Below are 24,475 nucleotides of genomic sequence, written 5' to 3'. Positions count from 1 at the left end.
GCGGAGAGTCAATGGTATTGCGAAAAAGTTGGACATGACTGAGCAACTAAGCACATACAGTCACATCACCTACATCAAATTCTCTCATCCTTCAGACTGGTACTTAAGCTGTCACTTCCTCCAGCTTTCCTTGTCCTCAGCCTGAGTTTGCCTTGGGCACATCTATAATATACTGAACTTACTGCCTCTTGGCATTTATCATACAATATTCTTCTTGCATACTTACTCTTCTGCATCTCCTTCTAAACTGAAGGTCTCCTGAGAGCAAGTGACAGCCTGTGGCTTGGCATAGAGAATCGGCAGAGCTGATGCTAAGTCAGTACTGTCGGATAGGATGGAGGAAGGAGAACTTAGAACTTGGGTCACATGGCAAGAGTGGAGACGAAACAATGCATGGAAAGTCCTCAGTATATTCTCTCTAAAATAGTAAGCTCTTGATAAATGTTTGATATCCTTCAGCTTTGAGTGGGGAGAGTTTGGAACTTCCACCAAGGGGAGAAAGAAAGTGAACTCAGTAAATGTATTGATGGGCAATACTGAAGAAGCCAACAGCTGCTGAGGCCCACTGATCTATATAACAACACCCAAACAGAGTTTTAATTCTCTCAAGTGGAACACAGACTCTCAAGAGGCCAGACAGCTGACATGCTCCTGAGTGGAAATGGGCAGAAGGATAAGACCTTCAAGGAACTGAGGGTGCTGGTGAGAGGGGTGGTGAGGGGATTACATATGTAATGCAGGCTGAGAAAGGAAAGAAGTGAGCCCAGAGGGGCTTGTAGACTCACAGAAGAGTGAGCAGCATCACAGAAGGATGGAATGGGAAGGGGAAAGATGGCAGGGCGGCCACTGACCAACTTTACTTACAGACATGGTGGCAAAATATTCTGTTTTGGGGACAGATGGTGGAAGACTGGGAATTTTTTTGAAGGTTAATTTGTTTCCTTGTGATTTTTCCCCCTTTACTGTAAATCCAAGCACTCAAAGGAACAGGGAAAAAGTAACATAATGAAGGATTCCAAAAAGTTATTTGCATAATCAAGTCATAAGACTCCTGGCCTTAGTGAATATTCATTCTTTTTGGCAAAGGACTTTAAAAGTTCATAAAAACAAATACTGTCTAACTTTGAGCATAAGGGTCTCTTTTTATATAAAAAGAAATAATAAACTCCCCATTTGATCATGTTTTAATTGTTAGCAGGCATTCATTGATTGAAGAAAAACAAAATGTAAGAATTTAATAATATGGAGATTCCCTGGTGGTCCAATGGTTAACAATCTATCTGCCAATTCAGGGAACACAGGTTCTATCCCTGGTCCGGGAAGACTCCACATGTCAAGGGGCAGCTGAGCCCGTGTGCCACCAACTACCGAAGTGCACGCACCCTAGAGCCGATGCTCCATGACAGGAGAAGCCCCTGCGGTGAGAAGCCCATGCACAGCAATGAAGAGCAGCCTCTGCTCACCACAACCAGAGAAAGCCCCATTCACAGCAATGAGGACCTAGTAGAGCCAAACATTGACTCTTTTTTTTTTTTAAGAAAGAATTACCAGTTGAACAATGCATAGGGCTTCCCAGGTGACACTAAAAGAACCCGCCTGCCAATGTAGGAGACATAAAGAGACGTGGGTTTGATACCTGGACTGGGAAGATCCCCTAGAGGAGGGTACAGCAACACACTCCAGTATTCTTGCCTGGAGAATCCCCTGGACAGAGTAGCCTGGTGGGCTATAGTCCACAGAGTCACAAAGAATTGAACACAACTGAAGTGACTTAGCACAACGAGCACACACACACAATGTTTTTTACTGAATTTCTATTAACCATCCCTTTCAGAAACACCAAAAAATCATGTGCACACAGGAGTGCAGCACCTGTATCCTGACAGACATTGCATCTCCCAAGCTGAGAAACTACCTGAAGTAAACACTACACAGATGAAATCAATGAAACTCAGAAAGGTAAAGTGACGTCACCAAGGTCTCACACCTGGCTGTAGTCGAGCTGGATCTATGAGGTGCCCTGGCTCCTCCCTGGCATCATCCTACTGCATGCAGGGCCACCCCTGAGAAAACCGGGAAGACTGTTACATAGCTCAGATAACACAATGCAACCATGCGACAGAATTAGTAACTATAAATTCTCTAAGAATCAAGGGATGATAAAATAAAACTATTTCATTTATCCACCAAATACCTAACATTTGCAGTAATACAGGTTACTGCTTAATGGAAGGTGAGGTGGTTGTGGTTTACTTGCTAAGTCATGTCCAACTGTTGCAATCTCATGGACTGTAGCCGGCCAGGCTCCTCTGTCCATGGGATTTCCCAGGCAAGAACACTGGAGTGGGTAACGATTTCTTTCGCGAGGGGATCTTTCCAACCCAAGGATCAAATCTGCATCTTCTGCATGGCAGGTGGATTCTTTACTGCAGAGCCACCAGGGAAGCCCAAGGAAGGAGATGAAGCTCAATTCAAGGGGTAGACTTTTGCCTGTGTTTTTCTAAAGTCTCTTAAAAGAGGGGAAGGCCTAACACTGATGGAGGGAGGGAGCAAAACCGACTTTATGGGAGAAAGTACAATGTGGAAGGCAGTGGATACAGGCAAGAGCTTTGGAGACAAAAGGATTTCAGTTCCAGTCCTGGACGTGCTAAGTGCTGGGTATAACTGCAAACTAGTCACTTATCTCTCTCAACCTCAAGTTCTTCATCTGTAAACTGAAGGTAACCAAACCTAACTTCAAATGATGATTCCTATGAAAATTAAAATAGCCTCATAGTTTTACAAAGCAGTTAACACAACTCCAGACTCACCACTGAGCTTGATAAAAGTTAGTGTCACCTTCAATTATATCACAACCTCCTAACCTTTGTTTAGTAGCTAGCTATAGTCAGCTGGAGTCGGAGAAGGCAATGGCACCCCACTCCAGCACTCTTGCCTGGAAAATCCCATGGATGGAGGACCCTGGTGGGCCGCAGTCCATGGGGTCACTAAGAGTCAGACAAGACTGAGTGACTTCACTTTCACTTTTCACTTTCATACATTGGAGAAGGAAATGGCAACCCACTCCAGTGTTCTTGCCTGGAGAATCCCAGGGATGGCAGAGCCTGGTGGGCTGCCGTCTATGGGGTTGCAGAGTCGGACACAACTGAAGCGACTTAGCAGTATAGTCAGCTGGAAACATCACTTCTTAGCCTTCAATTCAGAAACTCCACCTGCTGTAACAGAGACTCAATCATCCTCTGCTTACATTCGAAACCTGATGTTCCATCAGGAAGGGAGGAAGAAGACAAGAGAAGGCACCACATCCGCCCAGCTCCACAGTGAACGTAAGCAGGGAAAGGTGCCACAGCTTGTGAGCTTCCAGGCAGTCATCACTGACAATAAGAGCACATTCTCTAATAAAACATGACTGCTATTTTATCCTCAGTGTTTTCTGGAGAATTAAAAGTCCACAAAAACATACACAGAGATATAAGAAACCAGCAATTGAGCCCTTTTAACTCTGAAACCACAACTAAGACAGGCTTCTGCAGAAACTCATTTTCATTTCCTGGCATAAACTCCTTCTCCTTCCAACTCCCACCCGCCTTTTTTGTTTTGTTTTAAACAGACAGTGTACTGTTAAAATCGGACGATCTTTGTGGAGGAATTGCTTCAGCTGCACTGAAAGAACCCTTTTCCACTGCAGCTGCACTTGGAACACACCATTTCCTCTGGCAGAGCATCTGAATGCTTGTTCAGAGAGGCTGAAGAGGTTCGATGGGCGCTCAAGGACTTTCTCTTTTCTCAGCGAACAGGGCTGGTCACAGCTCTTATAAAGCCTTCAGAAGGATTCATTTATCTGTCAAAAATGGCAAGACTCTTCCAGCTTTTGTACATGGTGTTTCCTCTGCTGGGGATGAAATTTCCTCTCTTCTTCAACCCTGCTAGTCCAGAAAATGCATTCTGGAAAATGCATTCATACACATGCTTTACACACACACACACACACACACACACACACACACACACACCCTACTTCTGCTTAGCTCACAGTTCTCATCCCAGACTTCAACTCTTTACAAAAGCTTCCTTGATCCTTCAAAGGAAGAGTTTGCAAATGAAACTCTTAAGAAGTTCAGCTTAACAACAGAGCTTAAAATGACTTGAACACCAACGACAAAGAGATACAGCTGAACTACAACAGAACAATTTTTATCCTGCAATACGTTCTGCTCTTCAGCAGAAAAGAAGGCTGCGTGTTCTTTCCTACTCACGACCCTCCATGATAAATGTGTTCTTCCTTAAGCCCTCAGGGGAGGTGGACGTGCACATCAGCTGAGCATTTCGGGAGGCAGAAATCAGGCCTGTGTTATCTGCGTCTGACCTCCTCTCTGCTCCTAAGAGGCACCGAGCCCAGTTGGAAAATGAGCCAAGGCCCACTGCCAAGAACAGACTCCATCCAACGGCACCACTCCAAGCTAAGTAGTTTCCAGAGTCCTTGAGGGAACCAAGCCAAAAGGCCCATCCAGGATTCTCAAGGTAGGAGAAAGGTCTCGAAGGACACCAAGCCATCCTGTAGGGAGGCTGGAGGATGAGACTAACCTCCAAAAGGGTCAGCTTCAGGGCTCCACATTCCTCTGAAGAGTCTGTCTATTCTGGGTAATGTTCCTCCCTTGTCGTCATCATCATCTGGGCAAGCAAACCCAAGCTATCACAGAGTGAACTATACGAACACTGTCCTACCCCTGAAGTATAGCAAACTGTGCTTAATTTCTGAGCCAATTAGCTTCATAGAGGTGATCTTTGATACCTAGTATTCCTTGAGGTTCTATGAGGCTTTTTTTTTTTTTTTCCTCCGAATTTTCCAAAAAGCCCTCACGAAGGTCAAACCATTTAAGATTACCTTAAAGGCACGAAACTGATAACACTCTTTTGGGAAGAAGAGCTACACAGCTTTACACTATGGGTTCTATATTCTTGGGCTTCCCTTGTGGTTCAGATGGTAAAGAATCCACCTGCAATGCGGGAGACCTGGGTTCCATCCCTGGGCTGGGAAGATCCCCTGGAGAAGGGGACGGCTACCCACTCCAGTATGCTGGCCTGGAGAATTCCATGGACTGTATAGTCCATGGGATCGCAGAGTCAGACACGACTGAGTGACTCTCACTCACTCACTCACTCAGTCTACACAAGCAATGTGTGAAGGGATAATCTAGTTACTCACTTTTCTTGTATGAAAATGTGTCCAATTTGATAAAAATAGCTAATAAATGAACTCTGTCTGACATTAAGGGCCATGGGAATTTGAGCTAAGAAAGCATATCAGAAACCGCCCATGTTTCCATCACTATAAAAGGAAAAAGTGACAGGTGCCCAGACACTGAAAGGAATAGGAAAGGAAAGGAAATTACCAAAACATAGTGAGTACAACTAAAAACAGAATCAACTGCGGGGGGTGGGGGGGCTGTTTCTAAAAGACTGATAAGAAGAGACACATAATGATCTTCTTACAAATATATAAATATCTAAACTCTGACCCTATCACCTTGTCTGTGTCTAAACTGTATGTATCAAAAACATCCAATACCAGGAGATGAAAGCAGCATCTTTCCCTCTGACTTCAGATTGACAGAGATGGAGGGGTTATATACTTCACATAAGCCATACTCCACATTCCTGAGTAAGTGTTCCATCAAAAACTGCACACCAGCAAGATCTAATTCTTTCCACTTAGAGTACTTTTTAGAGACACTGGGAAGCAAGCACAAAACTTAAAGATTAAAAAAAAAATCATGTAGCATTTGAAGTACAAAAAGATAACCAACAGTACCTACTGAGGAGTCAGCACCTGCATGGGAAACATTACCCATGCTCCATGAGGAAGACAAGAAGGAACTACACACATACACACACCAGAGCATTAATCATGCTCCATGAGGAAGACAAGAAGGACCTACACATACAAAACAGCATTAACCATGCTCTATGAGCAAACTGACTTCCATGAGGAAGACAAGAAGGATCTACACGCACACTTACAAAACAGAGCATTAACCATGCACCATAAGGAAGACAAGAAGGAACTACACACACACACACACACACACACACACACACACATACACACACCAACAGAAACATTCCTTCCTGAAATGACATGGCTGTCTGGTCGAGGAGACTGGTGATGCACAGAAGAAATGACTTATGACTTCCTATTACAAAACAACAAATCCCCAAAGTACAGATCAATACACCACACACAGAAGTTGGTGAGTATGCAGAAGTCAGTGAGAGAGGGATGAGAGGTGGATGAGGAAGGCTTGTTATGGAAAAAGGAGGTTTGAAGAAAATACAGAATCCGATTTGGGATTTGGTCAATGAAAAAAAGACAAAAAAAAGACATTCCAGGTAAATATGAAACATGTATCAATACAAAAACAAAAGTAAGAAAACTAAAATTATGAAAAGTAGAATTATTAACTCTTTTCCATAAATATAAACATGACTGATTAACTTTGCTTGTGTTCCCCTCATGTCTGCATCTAATGTCTTTGAAAAATGACTTACTCTGAAGTTTGGCCCTGTGTCTTTATATAAAAATATGTTTGTGCACATACATATTACTGTACAACTCTACTTGCATACCTACTTCCTTTACACATAGAATTACATAGATAAATGGCAGCCAAGTTATTTTAACTGGTTTTGCAGTATGAATTCAGAATGATTATAATTACAGTTTCTCTGTTAAAATGAGGTTTTGTTCTTTAATATTCATTGACTACTAGCTTGCTTCCCACACACAACACATTATTTACCCTACATTGGCTTGGTGCATCAATTATGGTAATAGTTTGTGAATAACATTCGCATTATGGAAAAATGAGCCTGGTTACTTAGCTCTCCCTCTGGAAAATTGTCACAAACATATGTATCATCTGTCTCTACTTAGAGTGCAGCAATTAGTAATTATAGCTGTATATACTTTTTTAAAGCAAAGGGGGAAAATAGACCTGAAATGTCATCTTCAAAAATGTTCTTAGGATGTTGTCTAAAATTATTTTGTTGAAAGTCTAGTTGTAAAAGAGAAAATTCATTTTGACAAAATAAAAAGTCATTGTTAATAGCATACTGAATATGGAAAAGTAGACAAAGCACCTTTCAAATGACATCACTTACTGAACAATCCCTTCTTCACCCAGATCAGGCTAGAAATAAATAGACCATAGGCTGAGGGAGGGCAGAATACAGTACTGAGAGGCAGGACAGGCCTGGACTCAAACCCTTGTCTTCTTACCATTCTCTGGCTCAATTAAACAGTTATTTGTAGAGTGCCTACTACATATCAGACACAGTACTCAGTTTTATAGAAACTTAAATGAATAAAACAAGATAATCTGTCTTTAGGTTATCTTGTAATAAGGGAACAAGAAACATAAATCAGTACAATAAAAAGTCTTCAGACTTTACAAAAAGAAAAGGTTTTACAGATATGTGAACAGTTCAGAGAATTATTTATTACAGCAGAGAAAGGAAGTAAGAGGTAGCTTTACCAACCAAGGCACAAACTGTGGAGCTGTGGTGACAGGATAACACTGGAACTAAGGATTTCCAAGGAAGAGTAATCGCAGGTGACAACAAGGTTCCAGGTCCGAACATGAGAGTGAAGAATGAGGAGGAATGTGGAGGTGAAGGTCAGAAGGGTCTGGGAAGCTTGGGTTTTCATGGTCTACAGGCTCCTACCCTTTGTTCTCCTCGCTGCACTGCACATCGATGCGGATCCAATGCCCAGCAATGGATGTGCTGTGGCCCCATGCTTTAACTCTTCCCTCTGCCCTAATCCACCCTAACATGGCTCTGGTGTTTTCTGCCAAGCAGGGCACATAAAAGAGAAGGCCAACATCCCCCGGCTCAGTTGCCATGTAGCCCAGAAGCAAGTACCGATTCATCTTCTAGAACAGAGGCCACAACCTTTTGCAGCAAAAAGCCAGACAGTAAACACTCAGGCTTCCCATGTCATGCTATCTCTGTTGCAACTATTCAACTCTGCCACTATAGCTCAGAACCTGCCACAGAAATTACATAAAAATGTTAACAAAAACAAAAAAAATAAAACCACTTTATTTACAAACACAGACCCCAGGTAAAGTCTGGCTGCCAGGCCTACTTGCCAACTCCTGCTGGAGAAGATGGCTGGCACAGAATGGGTGTTCCATGAATACGAGCTGGATGAGTCAATAAATAAGAGTGTGGACTATCCTGCTGCTCACTACATTCATCAATGTCTCCTGTCCATCACTCTTCCTTTCCCCTTTAGTGCCTCATTCTAAGGGTTGTTATACACTTACTTGTGCAGGCTACACATCCAGGATGAACAGTTGTTGTTCAGTTACTAAGTTATGTCCAACTCTGCGACCCCATGGACTGCAGTGCATCAAGCTTTCCTGTCCTTCACCAGCTCCTGGAGTTTGCTTAAGCTCAAGTCCATTGAGTCACTGATGCCATCCAACCGTCTCATCCTCTGTCAGTCCTCCTCCTCCTGCCTTCAGTCTTTCCCAGCATCAGACTCTTTCCCAATGAGTTGGCTCTTCAAATCAGATGTCCAAAGTACTGGCACTTCAACTTCAGCATCAGTCCTTCCAGTGAATATTCAGGGTTGATTTCCTTTAGGATTGACCAGTTTGATCTCCTTGCAGCCCAAGGGACTCTCAAGTTTTCTCCAACACCACAGTTTGAAAGCATCAATTCTTTGACTCTCAGCCTTATTTATGGCCCAATTGTCACATCTGTACATGACTACTGGAAAAACCATAGCTTTGGCTAGACAAACCTTTGTTGGTAAAGTGATGTCTCTGCTTTTTAATACACTGTAGAGGTATGTCATAACTTTCATTCCAAGGAGCAAGAGTCTTTTAATCTCATGGCTGCAGTTACCGTTTGCAGTGATTTTGCAGTCCAAGAAAATAAAGTCTGTCACTGTTTCCACTGTTTCCCCATCTATTTGCCATGATAATGGGACCGGATGCCATGATCTTAGCTTTTTGAATACTGAGTTTTAAGCCAGCTTTTGACCCACACTCTCATGTTAAATCATGTGCCCTAAAACGGGGCTGCTTCACCAGGAGAAGGGGGAGGCACTATGATGTGCACAAGCTGCTGCCTGACTCTCAGCCTTCTTTATGCCCAACTATCACACCTGCACATGACTAATGGAAAAACCAGAGCTTTGACTAGACAAACCTCAACAAGAGCCATGCACCCTTGGAACTGAATCTTCCCCCAAGGAGGGTTGTTCTCCAATCTGTACACACACATCCTCTGTCTCTTCTTCATCTTTTCACACTTCTCTTCATCTAGACCCAGATATCTATTAACAGTTCTACTGATAGTTCTTCAGATCATGAATGGTATCTACATAATTTTTATTACATACCCTTATCAGTACCCTAAAATAAGCATATTCCCCCAATATGGATACAGATATTTATATGGCACTGACAGTTTTTAATATTTTTAAAATATACATATAAATATAAGAAGGTAAGTAAAGATAAAATGAACACACTTTTTAATGTTTTAACCAACATACTGGCATTAGCCATTAAGTTGTCTCAACATGCAACTTTCATTGAGGGCAAGGTCAGTTATTAATGATTATGACTATAAACCTAAGTCCCCAACTGTTTTTTAATAATTTCTACTTTTGGCCAACTTCTAAGATATGATTATACAGTTGCTGTTTGTACCGAGCAACATAGTTGATAAGGAGCTCACAAAAACAACACCAGTATCAGGTCTGCCATTTACCTGCTGTTCCCCTGTACTTATGTTATCTCATTCCATAGAATCTTTGAAGGGACTTTTTTTTAATTGCTGGTCTTTCTTGTGTTAGTTTGCTGCTGCTGCTGCTGCTGCTGCTAAGTCACTTCAGTCGTGTCCGACTCTGTGTGACCCCATAGACAGCAGCCCACCAGGCTCCCCGGTCCCTGGGATTCTCCAGGCAAGAACACTGGAGTGGGTTGCCATTTCCTTCTCCAATGCATGAAAGTAAAGAGTGAAAGTGAAGTCGCTCAGTCATGTCTGACTCTTAGCGACCCCATGGACTGCAGTCTACCAGGCTCCTCCGCCCATGGGATTTTCCAGGCAAGAGTACTGGAGTGGGTCGCCACAAAGTAAATAACATAAGCTGGTAACACACTTTATGAGCCACACAATGGAACATGGTGAGCAAGATGCTGAGGGAGCCTCCACGCTGTCCACTCTCCCTTCAGGACAGCATCCAACAGTCCGACAAACTGACAGTGCTCTGTCAGCTCACATACTAAACATCAACAACGTTCAATCTGTCTTGCTTAAGGACCACAATAAATTTAAACATAACTTCCAACAACCTAGAGGGGTGGGAGAGAGTTGGAAGGTAGGAGGGAGGTTCAAAAGGGAGGGGACATTTGTATACCTAGGGCTGATTAATGTTGATGTATGGCAGAAACCAACATAATATTGTAATTATCCTCCAATTAAAAATAAGCATTTTTTTTTAAAAAGGAAAAGAAAAAGAAGAAAAAAGACTGACAGAAACCTTAAGGATTCAACTGAGGTTGTCTAAGTCAGTACAGGTAAGATTTTATCCAGTCGTGCTTGACTACTCAGGGAGAAATAAAAACAAACATACTATGTAAAAAGTAAATAAATACACATAACTTCTACTATTATGCTCTGTACTCCAAAGGATAATTCTCAAAATCCTGTGATGAACACAGCATTTTAAGTCAACTACACTCCATTAAAATTTTATTTTAAAATAGTTTACATGAGGAAAGATAGTGAGATGTGATAAAAGTAGCGAGCATGGAGATCTGAGAGATGTGTAATCAGGTTTATGGTTTACTTTAAAAAGATTTCAAGCTTGAAATTATGATGTTAGAGAAATCATAGGAAGGTTACTTTTGAAGAACTGTTCAGAAGTTAAGTATCCTCTATACTACTTATCACAAATTTCTGGGAGTTACCCTTGAATCTGATAATGAATAAATAATAAAAATAATCATTTTGAAAAAGTAAAAAAAAAAAACCATGGGGAAGGGGAAACCACACACTCCACCTTAGATTTAGAGAGCTCCATTCCGTGTAAGCATATGTCAACTACACATGTCCTTAGTCATAAGATCAAGTTAGCGGGTAATCACCACAGTACATGGGATGTGTGTGACTGTGTATGTGTGTGTGTTAACACAGAGAACAGGAAAGTAAGTATCATAGTATACTTCACATAGTAAGTTATTAGTTAATGAACTTCTCGATTTCATAGTGGTATATGTAAGTACAAGTGTGTATGTGCACTTGTACATACCTGAGTATGTATACCTGATCATGATATAAATGGCATTCCTAACCGTGTAGAGGACAAAAGACTTTTCAAAGTCATGCTCTAGACAAAAGAACCTGGAAACTCCGTGGGGTGAAATGCCAGCAGAATGTGCATGTTCACAGTGAGAGGTGAAAGGAGAGAGAGAGGGCACAGCAGCAACTGTGCAGCTCTGGGAAGGACACTAGGCTTAGATTAGATCTGCGTCTGAATGCCAGGCCTACAGTTTCTAGGTCTACGGTGAAAAGTTGTACACAACCTCAGGCCACTGCTTCCTTCCTTCCTTCAATACCTATCCTAGGAGGTTCTCAGAACTACTGAAAACCATGGAGGCACCTAGAGAGTGCCTGGCACATGATACATATTAACGGCAGAGAATGACTTCCCCTTAAATTAGAAAAACACAGAACCTTGTAAAGAAAGCTAATTTAAACATGAAACAAAACACACAGCAAACAGAATGATAACAGCAATGAAGAAACCAAGGTCACAGACACAGAGACGGGGGGTGAGGGTGGGGGACAAAATGGGTGAAAACAGCCAAAGGGTACAAATTTCCAGTTATAAACAAACCACCATGGTGGTGACTATAGTTAATAATACTGTATCACATATTTGAAAGGTACCAACACAGCAGAGCTTAAAAGTTTTCTTCACAAGAAAAATAATTCTGTAACTATGTATGGTGATGGATATTAACTAGACTTATTATGGTTAGCACTTCATAATACAATATAAATATAGAATCATTAAGTTGTACACTTAAAACTAATAAAAAGCTGTATGTCAATTATACATTAGTTAAAATAATATATACAAACATACATACTATACTGAGGGAAAAATAGCAAAGATCAGCATAGGACAAAGCATTGTCCAAAGTGTATTGTATTTCTAACCAGCAAGCCTTCTTTGGTAGTAGAAGAAATGATGTTCTAATAATATAAAAGATACACTGATGTGGAAAAATCTATGATAGCACCCTTCTCCAATCACCCTCTAACATATATACATACCGTTGAGGCTATAGAAAATAAAAGCAAAAGAAACAAAGGAACAGAAAGAAAAGAAACAGAAACAAACTGTTCTTGCTTTTAAAAAAGAAAGACCAGTTCCTCATAATCTTTAGCCTCCAGCACAGGTTTCACTGTTCATGAAGACAGCCTAAGCAGTATGTGCAACGTATTTACTTGGAAATTCAACGTGGTGTTACAGAGCAATCGCACAGCCATCTGTCTGGGAGCTCCTCTTAAAGAGCTGTTCCAGCCATGACAATGGGTTCCCACAGACAAACCTTCAAAATTTGTTTATCCAAAAGTGAGATTAGCTTTAATAATCCTAAAATACTGAAGTCCAAACATGAAACCTTTGATGGGTGCAGACTTGGGACCACAAGAGCCACTTGTTAGGGGAGAACGATATCTTCTCAGACAGCTCAAGAGGAATAGGTTCTAGACCTGGCTGGGCCACTGAGCAGCTGTGTGACCTTGACTGAAGCAAAATTCCTCTTGGCTTTTCTTTATCCACCTATAAAATAATAAAGTTTTTTTTTTTTTTTTTTAAGCAATTAAACTGACAGTCCTGCTTTATTTGGCCAGCATACTACATTTTTAAAAATGGTTTTGAGTGCCGTTAAGAAAAAACAAGCACTCTGCAGTTTGCCACAAGCCCCACTCTCTCTATGACCGGCCTGAAAAAACAGCCACCTAATTAAATTATCTGCTCAGTGCCTGAAGGCACTGCAGGGACTCCTGACCTAGCTCTAAAATTGTAACTCTGGTGGGAAAAGTGAAGGTGAAAGAAAGGGGAAGGGTGCAGTAGAACAGGTCGAACTTTCAAAACTTTGATTTGATGAAGAATATTGTCAAATTTTGCTTTCAAGGATCCACCAGCAAGTCAAGAGGTGTTCTGGATTTCCTCAGACACACTCTCTGAAATAACCAAGGGAAGGAAGAAGAAACAAATGTGTAACAAAAGTTGAACCAGTCTTGCATTTTTGAAATGCATGGGTTCTAACAGCCTAAATCCCCAAGGATCAAAGCCTGAGGGCCACATGCAGACAGAAGTCTAGGGCCAGACCAGCTCTTCACTCCAAAGTTGGAATTCACTAAGAGTCCAGACAATTTCTGTTTCGGGGGGCAAGACTTCAGGAGGTACCTATTCTGGCCTCTCTATAGCAACTGACCTAAAGTTAAGTGCTCAGAAAAGCTAGTGGAAGAATAAAAGACAGGTTGGCATTGCTATGAAGAAATTCCTACCAAACAGAAATTCTAGTAACTATTCACACAAAGAATTCTAATATCTGCTTGCAGTTTTCACCTCAGGCAGGCTACCCTTTCAACAAATGGAAAATGAACAGAAGGCTGGGTCTCCCCAGATGTTGAAGAGCATTCCAGCTGCTGAACACAACCTGTTTGCAATTTTCTACTCAACCACCAGAATGAAAACACAAACCTTCAGGAAAAAAAAGGCCCTTAAACTTCCTCCTGATTGCTGTTAGTGGTTTCTTTAATCTTTTAAGCTCCTGGGCTTAATACAGCAGCTGCCATCAAGAGTATTTATATTGTTGCTGAAGATAGGAGGAAAGGGCCGTGGCGGGGGCGGGGGGAACCACTAAATTCAGAAGCATGGATTCCCATTTGCTCAGAATCAGGCAAAATGGAATGGCAGGGGAGGAGCACATTTACAATGGGTCTCAGAAATAGAGAATCACCTTTGAGGGGCAGAGAGGCTTGAAAGGAACATCTGATGAGACTAGTGTGCTTATAGAATTGCTCTTAATCTCTCACCCACCAGCCCTCAGTTTCAACACTAAGCACCCTCCATTCAGGACAAGATCTCTAAGCAGAGTTCTTATCAAACAACATCGAGAGGTTTCATGAAAATAAAATACACGAACCCTGCTTCAGAAAAATGCCACTGATTTATGACAGGGAGGAGAAGAATTCAAAGTGTAAATGCATTCAATGGTTTCATAACTTCAGAAGAAGAAACTGTCATCTAATGCACTGATACTAAAATTTTTCCAACAAAGCACCCTTAACGATAGAAAAGAGTGAATATAAAACAAGAGGATGGACATCGCTGGTGGTCCAATGGTTAAGAATCTGCCTGCCAATACAGGGGATACGGATTTGATCCTTGGTCTAGGAAGATTCCACATACCTCAGGGCAACTAAACCCAGGATCCACAACCACTGAAGCCCACGCATCTGCTCTGCAACAGAAGCCACTGCAATGAGAAGCTTGCACAATGAAACTAGAGAGTAGCCCTTGCTAGTCACAACTAGAGAAAGTCCGTGTGCAGCAATAAAGACCCAGCACAGTCAAAAATAAATGAAAATTAAAAAAAAAAACAAGAGGACTCTTTCTGTGGCCTGCTGTTAGCATAATTCTTCTTTCAGTTTGGGTGTTACATACATAATTCTGTCAATTTTGGTGTTACATACATACATTCATGTATGTATATGTATGAATACATTCATACTCCTTTTAGTCATCAATATGTTTGTTTTAATATAAAATTAAGGTTTTGCCAAAAACCTTGTAAAGTAGATCTGGAAGACAGGTAATAAGACACACGCTTACTGTATTTATGCTGTGACTTTATAAGGCTGCTAGGGTGCTACCACACTTCCCAAGAAAACACATAAAAGGGAACCACGATCTAGTCCAAAGCTACAATTCTGATGGAGAAACTGACACAGAAAGGCAACAACTCATGCCCAGGGTCACACACGTTAGACAGCATTATGATTCAAAGTTAAACGCAACATATTTTCATTTAATTTACCATGCTTCTCTGTACTTACATTTTAAATAACAGAGAAAAATGAGAAAAAAAAACAAAAACAAAAAAAACAACCGTCACTACTCAAGAATTAATATCCTCCCCCTAAATTGTCCCAACCTCACTGATGTTTGAAGGGGAAGACCTCGTACACCTGCCACTGCCCACCAACTAATTCCATGTGAAATTACAACATCTTAATAGTTTAGTGAGTGTTCAGGATTTATTGCTTTCATTTGATTAGTATCCTTTTGCTATTTTTATACCAGAAAGTCTGTGTAGGACAAAATATTTAAAAGATAAACATCACAGGTATAAATTTACATTTTTACACTTTCTTTAATAGTTTTAGGAAGAAGAGATACATAAATGTTATCCCTTGCAGGGAGAAGTACATTAAAAAGCTTCGATCCTTAGAAATAAGAAACTGCCATAAAAGTGCAAGAAAAACCAATTTGCAAATAAGGTACATAGAAATTAAAATTTGAATACTTTGGATAAATATAGCAGAAACACAAGACTTAAAGCTACTAAAATAATCCACTTTTCCTTCTTTCTAAATAAAATAGAATGACTTTAAAATCAATTTTCCAGATTGGGATGGGGGAAGAATTCTTCAAATTCACCTAGCATATAAATAGCTAATAGCATTTTCCTCTCTAAAATAACTAAAGTGCCCTTTTTTCTTATAGTTCATTGGCTAATGGATACCCCTAATGAATTCCTATTTAAGGGGAATATCAGCTAAAAGCATATTTCTCAACACAAGTCCCAGAAGAGCAATGAAAATCCAGCTGCCATTTTGGAATCACCATGATCAGACTACCCACAGTCATTTTAAAAAGCATAAAAGTGTTCATTATTGCACTGGCTGTTACTCAAACAGCCTTAGTTAATTCACTGTGTGGATATACTGAATCCTCAAAGGAACCAAGTGCAAAATGGATGGCGACCGTCCATTCTCTATAGTATCAGAGAGACTCATTGTTCCATTTCAGTCCTCAAAGGTTTTAAATGCTTCTTCAGGTAGTATCAGTGTGTCTCTGGCTCTGCAACTTCAGAGCACAAGTAAACAAAACTGCAATCCATAAGGCCAAGAATTCAGAAACTTCAACCCTTCTATTTTCTGAACACTGAAAAATTACAATGTTACTTTACAAAAAAAGAAGGGGCGGGCCTTAAGACACAAAGCAATCATGGAATATTCTCACTATTATCAGCCTAATCAAGAAACATGTGAAGTTAATACTATCAGGGCTCTCAAAATCAAAATGTTCTAGGATAAGCCCCTAATTCACATCAGATATGAAGAAGCTCTTGGAAGACTGGTTCCATGATAGCAGCTCAAAGAACCTAAAAACAAACCGAAGACCAAGATCTGGGTAATTCAAAAGGGTAGATCAGAGGATGGAGGACATGAAGATAAGCAGACCTTATCATTAGCTGCAACTGCTGGTTAGCAGACTTAGGAGGTCATTTTAAGAGAGTCCCTTGGTAATTGTGTAAAACTGTTTTGCTGAGGAACTAAAATTGCCACAATATTGAAGTCTGCACTTAGATATGTATCTAAAGCAATTACTACTGGAACTGAGAAAAAGTCTTTCTTGTAAATTTACTACAGTACTCACTGCTATGATCTTCTCCAAATCTGCCCTTTCTCATCTGGGATTTGCCCTAAGTATGTCCATACGGTACTTACTGCCGAGACATACCTTTACCATCTGTGGATGACTTTATTCAAACTCCTTCAAAATAGTCACGTTGCAGGGCTTGATTACAAGGTGATCTGAGAGGTGATTCTCAGTATGCTTATACCATTTTTTAAAATGAAATTAGAATGAAAATTTATTCAACTGAAGTGAAAATATACTAAAATATTATCATTGAACTCATAGATTTCTTTTCAAGAAGTAATAACATACTTCCTAACACATTTCAGGCAAATAGCTGCCAATGTGTAACTTTCCCATTAAAAAAAAAAAAAAAAATTACATTGAATGAAATTTTTTGCTCTAAATCAGAAGCTAGGAAGTAGCCGAACCAAAATTTGATTCAGTACTTAATTCTAAAACCCATGTTCTTTCCATTTGCTCAAGCTACATACAATAGGATATAAAGTAGATTTTTGAAAATCTGATTTTCTGAACCCAGGGATGCATACAGCTGCACATAAGGTATGCTACAGAAACCTGTGGCACATAAAAAGTTTTTATATTTTGGTAAGTGTGGCAGTATCATTAACACTCTTCTAGAGAGAAAAATAATACCATGTGTTCTGAACAATTTAGAAAAAAATCAGCCCCAATCATGCATTTGATCTCTTGTAGGAAGTCACCAATTCCCAGCCTGAAAAATTGAGGGTCTCAATAGGCACCAATGGCTGCAATGACCTTCCTGAAGTGCCTGAAGTGTGCACCAGAAAGTTAATACCATAATTAAATTCAAACATTTATCAAACAACCAATTCAATTCCATAAACATCTATTAACCATCCACTGTGCATGAAGAACCAACTTGGTGAGAGCAATATAAATAAAGGCCAATAAATGAACCAGACACTGCTTCTAAAGAAGCCCAAAGCATTGGCAGGGAAGTCCTAAAGGCTAGGCTACACACAGAAGATTAGCATCAGGGAAGGTTCATAGAGAACATGACATCCAACTAAGGTCATTCAACTTAGCTTTTCAAAAATTAATACAAACTTTCCTGATAACATTAGGAGCCATTAAATATATTTAAACAGAATCAAATCTGGATTTAGAATGTATATCTGCTAGTGGCTTGAACAGAAAGGTAGAAAAACTAAACCTTTCTATGGCGATTAGTGGACAAGGAAAATTGCACAGTGGTTAAAAGCAATGGCTTTGCTAATTTCTAGCTTTATGACCACAGGCAAGTGGTTTTAACTTGCCACTCTCAGCTGCCTTATCTATAAAAATGTGGATAAAAATAGCACCCACCTGACAGTATGGTTGTGGGAGAATTAGATAAAATGAAACATGAAAAACTTCTGACAAAGTAACTGAATTCAATATATTTTATTACTAATAAGACATGAGACACTGGGGAATCAATCTTTCAAGGCATTTTTCTTTCATCTTCACATATCTTGTTTTATATACATTACATACATACACTAGGTAATAAACACTCTTTTTTATCACTTATGATGTTTTAATGATTTGTTGTTCTTTAGTCTCTAAATTGTGTCCAACTCTTTTGCAATCCCATGGGCTGCAGTCCACCAGGCTTCTCCATTCATGGGATTTTCCAGGCAAGAATACTGGAATGGGTTTCCATTTCCTCCTCCAGGGGATCTTCCTGACCCAGGGATAGAACCTGAATCTCCTGCATTGGCAGGTGGATTCTTTACCACTGTGCCACCTGGGAAGCCCATTCTAGTGGTGAAAGTGAAGTTGCTCAGTTGTGTTCGACTCTTTGGGACCCCATGGACTGTAGCCTACCAGGCTCCTCTGCCCATGGGGCTTTCCAGGCAAGAATACTGGAATGGGTTGCTATTTCCTTCTCCAGGAGATCTTCCCAACTCAGGGATTGAACCCAAGTCTTAAGCATTGTAGGCAGATGCTTTACCATCTGGGCCACCAGGGATCCAAATTACAATAAGGCTAGGCCAACAACCCACTCCAGTACTCTTGCCTGGAGAATCCCCTAGACAGAGGAGACTGGGGGGCTACAGTCCATAGGGTTGCAAAGAGCCAGACATGACTGAAGCAACTTAGCATGCACGCACATCTCTTAGTCTAACAACTCTTTAATGTTGCTGTTCTTTTATTTCCATGTAAAAACAAGGAAATTGAGGACAAACAAGGAATTTTCCATTTAAAAACAAGGAAATAAGGCTAGGGCTTCCCTGGTGCATCAGACGTTAAAGCGTCTGCCTGCAATGTGGGCGACCTGGGTTCAATCCCTGAGTCGGGAAGATCCCCTGGAGAAGAAAATGGCAACCCACTCCAGTATTCTTGCCTGGAGAATACCATGGACGGAGGAGCCTGGTGGGCTACAGTCCACGGTGTGGCAAAAAGTCGGACACAACTGAGCGACTTCACTTCACTAGGCCAACAAAAAGATAATATCTACAAACAATAGTTTTTGATTTTGCCTTTTCAAATGGTATCATCGCAACTTACTCTAGTGATACAAGGTATTTCATCTGAGTCTCAATTTCCTTGTTTTTAAATGGAAATGAACAGCAACATTAAAGGGATGTTAGACTAAGATGTGCGTGCATGCTAAGTTGCTTCAGTCATGTCTGACTCTTTGCAACCCTATGGACTGTAGCCCACCAGGCTCCTCTGTCCAGGGGATTTTCCAGGCAAGAACACTGGAGTAGGTTGTCATACTCTTCACCAGGGGATCTTCCCAGCCCAGGGATCACTCCCACATCTTCTATGCTTCTTGCATTGCAGGCAGAATCTTTACCACTAAGCCATTAGACACAGTATAGGTTAAAAGGATTAGCCCTTCAAGAGAGATGAAAAAGAATATTTTTGTTTTGTTCCTATCCTGTTTGCCAAAAATATATGATTGAAGAGTTTTCTTAGGGAAACTTTTAAAAGCATAAATAATATTACAGCTGGGCTGTTTTTAAACTTGCTTACATTCTGGAGGTATATTTCCTATTTGCTTAATTCCAACTGGCAGCAAAGTTCCTAGTATTTGAGATCTATCTTTGATCCACAGGCCACAGGCATAAGATCTCTTGGGAATGCTTGCCAGCAGGCTAAGTACAAGAATAAAAGAATATCTTTTGAACAATGCTCTCTGGTGAAGTGGGACTGAGTGAACTGCAATTCACTCTGAGAAGTTCTTTGGAATTATTCTGGTAGAGGCTTGCTTGAGTGGCAGCCACTCCACTTGCTTATCTATTTCTTATCTCCTTGACTACTACACGGATAAAGATAAGAAGCTGAGCAGCTGCTGGTTACTAGTAAAAGATTCCATTCACAGGGTATAGAGAAAAAGGAACTCTCTTACACTGTTGGTGAGAATGTAAATGGATATACTACTATGGAGAACAGTATGGAAGTTCTTTAAAAAAATAAAAAAAGAATAACCATATGACCCAGCATATGGGGAGATAAGAAAGCCTTTCTCAGTGATCAATGCCAAGAAATGGAGGAAAACAACAGAAAGAGAAAGACTAGATATCTCTTCAAGAAAATTAGAGATACCAAGGGAACATTTCATGCAAAGATGGGCACAATAAAGGACAGAAATTGCATGGACCTAACAGAAGCAGAAGATACTAAGAACATGTGGCAAAAATACACAGAAAATGAAAGTGAAAGTCACTCAGTCATGTCCAACTCTTTCTGACCCCATGGACTCTATCAGTTCAGTTCAGTCGCTCAGTCATGTCCGACTCTTTGTGACCCCATGAATCACACCACGCCAGGCCTCCCTGCCCATCACCATCTCCCGTAGTGAACTCAGACTCATGTCCATCAAGTCAGTGATGTCATCCAGCCATCTCATCCTCTGGCATCCCATTTTCCTGGCACCAATCCCTCCAAGAATCAGTCTTTTCCAATGAGTCAACTCTTTGCATGAGGTGGCCAAAGTACTGGAGTTTCAGCTGTAGCATCATTCCTTCGAAAGAAATCCCAGGGCTGATCTGTTTCAGAATACACTGGTTGGATGGACCTCCTTGCAGTCCAAGGGACTCTCAAGAGTCTTCTCCAACACCACAGTTCAAAAGCATCAGTTCTTCAGTGCTCAGCTTTCTTCACAGTCCAACTCTCACATCCATACATGACCAATGGAAAAACCATAGCCTTGACTAGATGGACCTTTGTTGGCAAAGTAATGTCTCTGCTTTTGAACATGCTATCTAGGTTGGTCATAACTTTCCTTCCAAGGAGTAAGCGTCTTTTAATTTCATGGCTGTACTCACCATCTGCAGTGATTTTGGAGCCCCCAAAAATAAAGTCTGACACTGTTTGCACTGAAGTGATGGGAGCAGATGCCATGATCTTCGTTTTCTGAATGCTGAGCTTTAAGCCAACTTTTTCACTCTCCACTTTCACTTTCATCAAGAGGCTTTTGAGTTCCTCTTCACTTTCTGCCATAAGGGTGGTGTCGTCTGCATATCTAAGCTTATTGATATTTCTCCCAGCAATCCTGATTCCAGCTTGTGCTTCTTCCAGCCCAGCGTTTCTCATGATGTACTCTGCATAGAAGTTAAATAAGCAGGGTGACAATATACAGCCTTTACATATTACTTTTCCTATTTGGAACCAGTCTGTTGTTCCATGTCCAGTTCTAACTGTTGCTTCCTGACCTGCATATAGGTTTCTCAAGAGGCAGGTCAGGTGGTCTGCTATTCCCATCTCTTGAAGAATTTTCCACAGTTTATTGTGATCCACACAGTCAAAGGCTTTGGTATGGTCAATAAACAAGAAATAGATGTTTTTCTGGAACTCTCTTGCTTTTTTGATGATCCAGCAGATGTTGGCAATTTGATCTCTGGTTCCTTTGCCTCTTCTAAAACCAGCTTGAACATCTGAGAGTTCACGGTTCACGTATTGCTGAAGCCTGGCTTGGAGAATTTTGAGCATTACTTTACTAGCATGTGAGATGAGTGCAATTGTGCGATAGTTTGAGGATTCTTTGGCATTGCCTTTCTTTGGGATTGGAATGCAAACTGACCTTCTCCAGTCCTGTGGCCACTGTTGACTTTTCCAAATTTGCTGGCATATTGAGTGCAGCATTTTCACAGCATCACCTTTCAGGATTTGAACTGGAATTCCATCACCTCCACTAGCTTTGTTCGTATGATGCTTTCTAAGGCCCACTGGACTTCACATTCCAGGATGTCTGGCTCTAGGTCAGTGATCACACCATCATGATTATCTGGGTCATGAAGATCTTTTTTGTACAGTTCTTCTGTGTATTCTTGCCATCTCTTCTTAATATCTTCTGTTTCTGTTAGGTCCATACCATTTCTGTCCTTTATCAAGCCCATCTCTGTATGAAATGTTCCCTTGGTATCTCTGATTTTCTTGAAGAGATCTCTAGTCTTTCCCATTCTGTTGTTTTCCTCTATTTCTTTGCACTGATCGCTGAGAAAGACTTGCTTATCTCTTCTTGCTATTCTTTGGAACTCTGCATTCAGGTGTTTATATCTTTCATTCATTCCACGTTCAAGGTCAGGAGGGGTGGCAGTGAGGAGATACCCCTTGTCCAAGGTAAGGAGCAGCGGCTGCACTTGGCTGGAGCAGCTGTGAAGAGATACCCCACGTCCAAGATAAGAGAAACCCAAGTAAGACGGTAGGTGTTGCAAGAGGGCATCAGAGGGCAAACACACTGAAACCATACTCACAGAAAACTAGTCAATCTAATCACACTAGGACCACAGCCTTGTCTAACTCAATGAAACTAAGCCATGGCTATGGGGCAACCCAAGACGGGCGGGTCATGGTGGAGAGATTTGACAGAATGTGGTACACTGAAGAAGGGAATGGCAAACCACTTCAGTATTCTTGCCTCGAGAACCCCATGAACAGCATGAAAAGGCAAAATGATAGGGTACTGAAAGAGAAACTCCCCAGGTCAGTAGGTGCCCAGTATGCTACTGGAGATCAGTGGAGAAATAACTCCAGAAAGAATGAAGGGATGGAGCCAAAGCAAAAACAATACCCAGCTGTGGATGTGCCTGGTGATAGAAGCAAGGTCCGATGCTGTAAAGAGCAATATTGCATAGGAACCTGGAATGTCAGGTCCATGAATCAAGGCAAATTGGAAGTGGTCCAACAGGAGATGGCAAGAGTGAACGTCGACATTCTAGGAATCAGCGAACTAAAATGGACAGGAATGGGAGAATTTAACTCAGATGACCATTATATCTACTACTGCGGGCAGGAATCCCTCAGAAGAAATGGAGTGGCCATCATGGTCAACAAAAGAGTCCGAAATGCAGTACTTGGATGCAATCTCAAAAACGACAGAATGATCTCTGTTCGTTTCCAAGGCAAACCATTCAATATCACAGTAATCCAAGTCTATGCCCAAACCAGTAACGCTGAAGAAGCTGAAGTTGAATGATTCTATGAAGACCTACAAGACCTTTTAGAACTAACACCCAAAAAAGATGTCCTTTTCATTACAGGGGACTGGAATGCAAAAGTAGGAAGTCAAGAAACACCTGGAGTAACAGGCAAATTTGGCCTTGGAATATGGAATGAAGCAGGGCAAAGTCTAATAGAGTTTTGCCAAGAAAATGCACTGGTCATAACAAACACCCTCTTCCAACAACACAAGAGAAGACTCTACACATGGACATCACCAGATGGTCAACAGCGAAATCAGACTGATTATATTCTTTGCAGCCAAAGATGGAGAAGCTCTATACAGTCAACCAAAACAAGACCAGGAGTTGACTGTAGCTCAGATCATGAACTCCTTATTGCCAAATTCAGACTTAAATTGAAGGAAGTAGGGAAAACCACTAGACCATTCAGGTATGACCTAAATCAAATCCCTTATGATTATACAGTGGAAGTGAGAAATAGATTTAAGGGACTAGATCTGATAGATTGAGTGCCTGATGAACTATGGAATGAGGTTCGTGACACTGTACAGGAGACAGGGATCAAGACCATCCCCGTGGAAAAGAAATGCAAAAAAGCAAAATGGTTGTCTGGGGAGGCCTTACAAATAGCTGTGTAAAGAAGAGACACGAAAAGCAAAGGAGAAAAGGAAAGATATAAGCATCTGAATGGACTGTATACTCCATGGAATTCTCCAGGCCAGAATATTGGAGTGGGTAGCCCTTCCCTTCTACAGGGGATCTTCCCAACCCAGGGATTGTACCCAGGTCTCCCACATTACAGGTGGATTCTTTACCAGATAAGCCATAAGGGAAGCCCAAGAATACTAGAGTGGGTAGCCTATCTCTTCTCCAGCAGATCATCCCAACTCAGGAATCACAGAAAAACTATACAAAAAAGATCTTCTGACTGAGATAACCACGATGGTATGATCACTCACCTAGAGCCAGACATCCTGGAAAGCAAAGTCCATCACTATGAACAAAGCTAGTGGAGGTGATGGAATTCCTCTACAATTGGGTCTTGTTTAGAACTTTATTTTTATATTATAGTATCTTAAGCAGAAATTCGGAAGCGTTGTTTTTGATAATTGAGTTCCATAGCATTTCGACAACTGACAGAATAGAAATCAAAGCTTTTAGATTTCTCCTTGGTCTTAAGAACAATCTACTTCACTAGAATTTTGTCCTTTCGTATTTTATAATCCCAAATCCTTGAACTGACGTAGTCAGTGGCTTTTCTTGGCAAGATGCCCGTGTGTGTAATGGG

General features: G+C 41.0%; 1 protein-coding gene across 1 annotated transcript in view; it reads right to left on the bottom strand.

Annotated features, from left to right (window-relative positions):
* The window catches only part of AUTS2 (AUTS2, activator of transcription and developmental regulator), a 1,215,803-nt gene that overhangs the window by 847,987 nt on the left and 343,341 nt on the right, over nucleotides 1–24,475 (bottom strand). The window lies entirely within an intron of this gene.

The sequence above is a fragment of the Bos indicus x Bos taurus genome, chromosome 25 (genome assembly GCF_003369695.1).
Source record: "Bos indicus x Bos taurus breed Angus x Brahman F1 hybrid chromosome 25, Bos_hybrid_MaternalHap_v2.0, whole genome shotgun sequence".
Lineage (NCBI taxonomy): Eukaryota > Metazoa > Chordata > Mammalia > Artiodactyla > Bovidae > Bos > Bos indicus x Bos taurus.
Note: the sequence above shows the minus strand (reverse complement) of the source record. Positions and strands in the feature narration are given on the sequence as shown.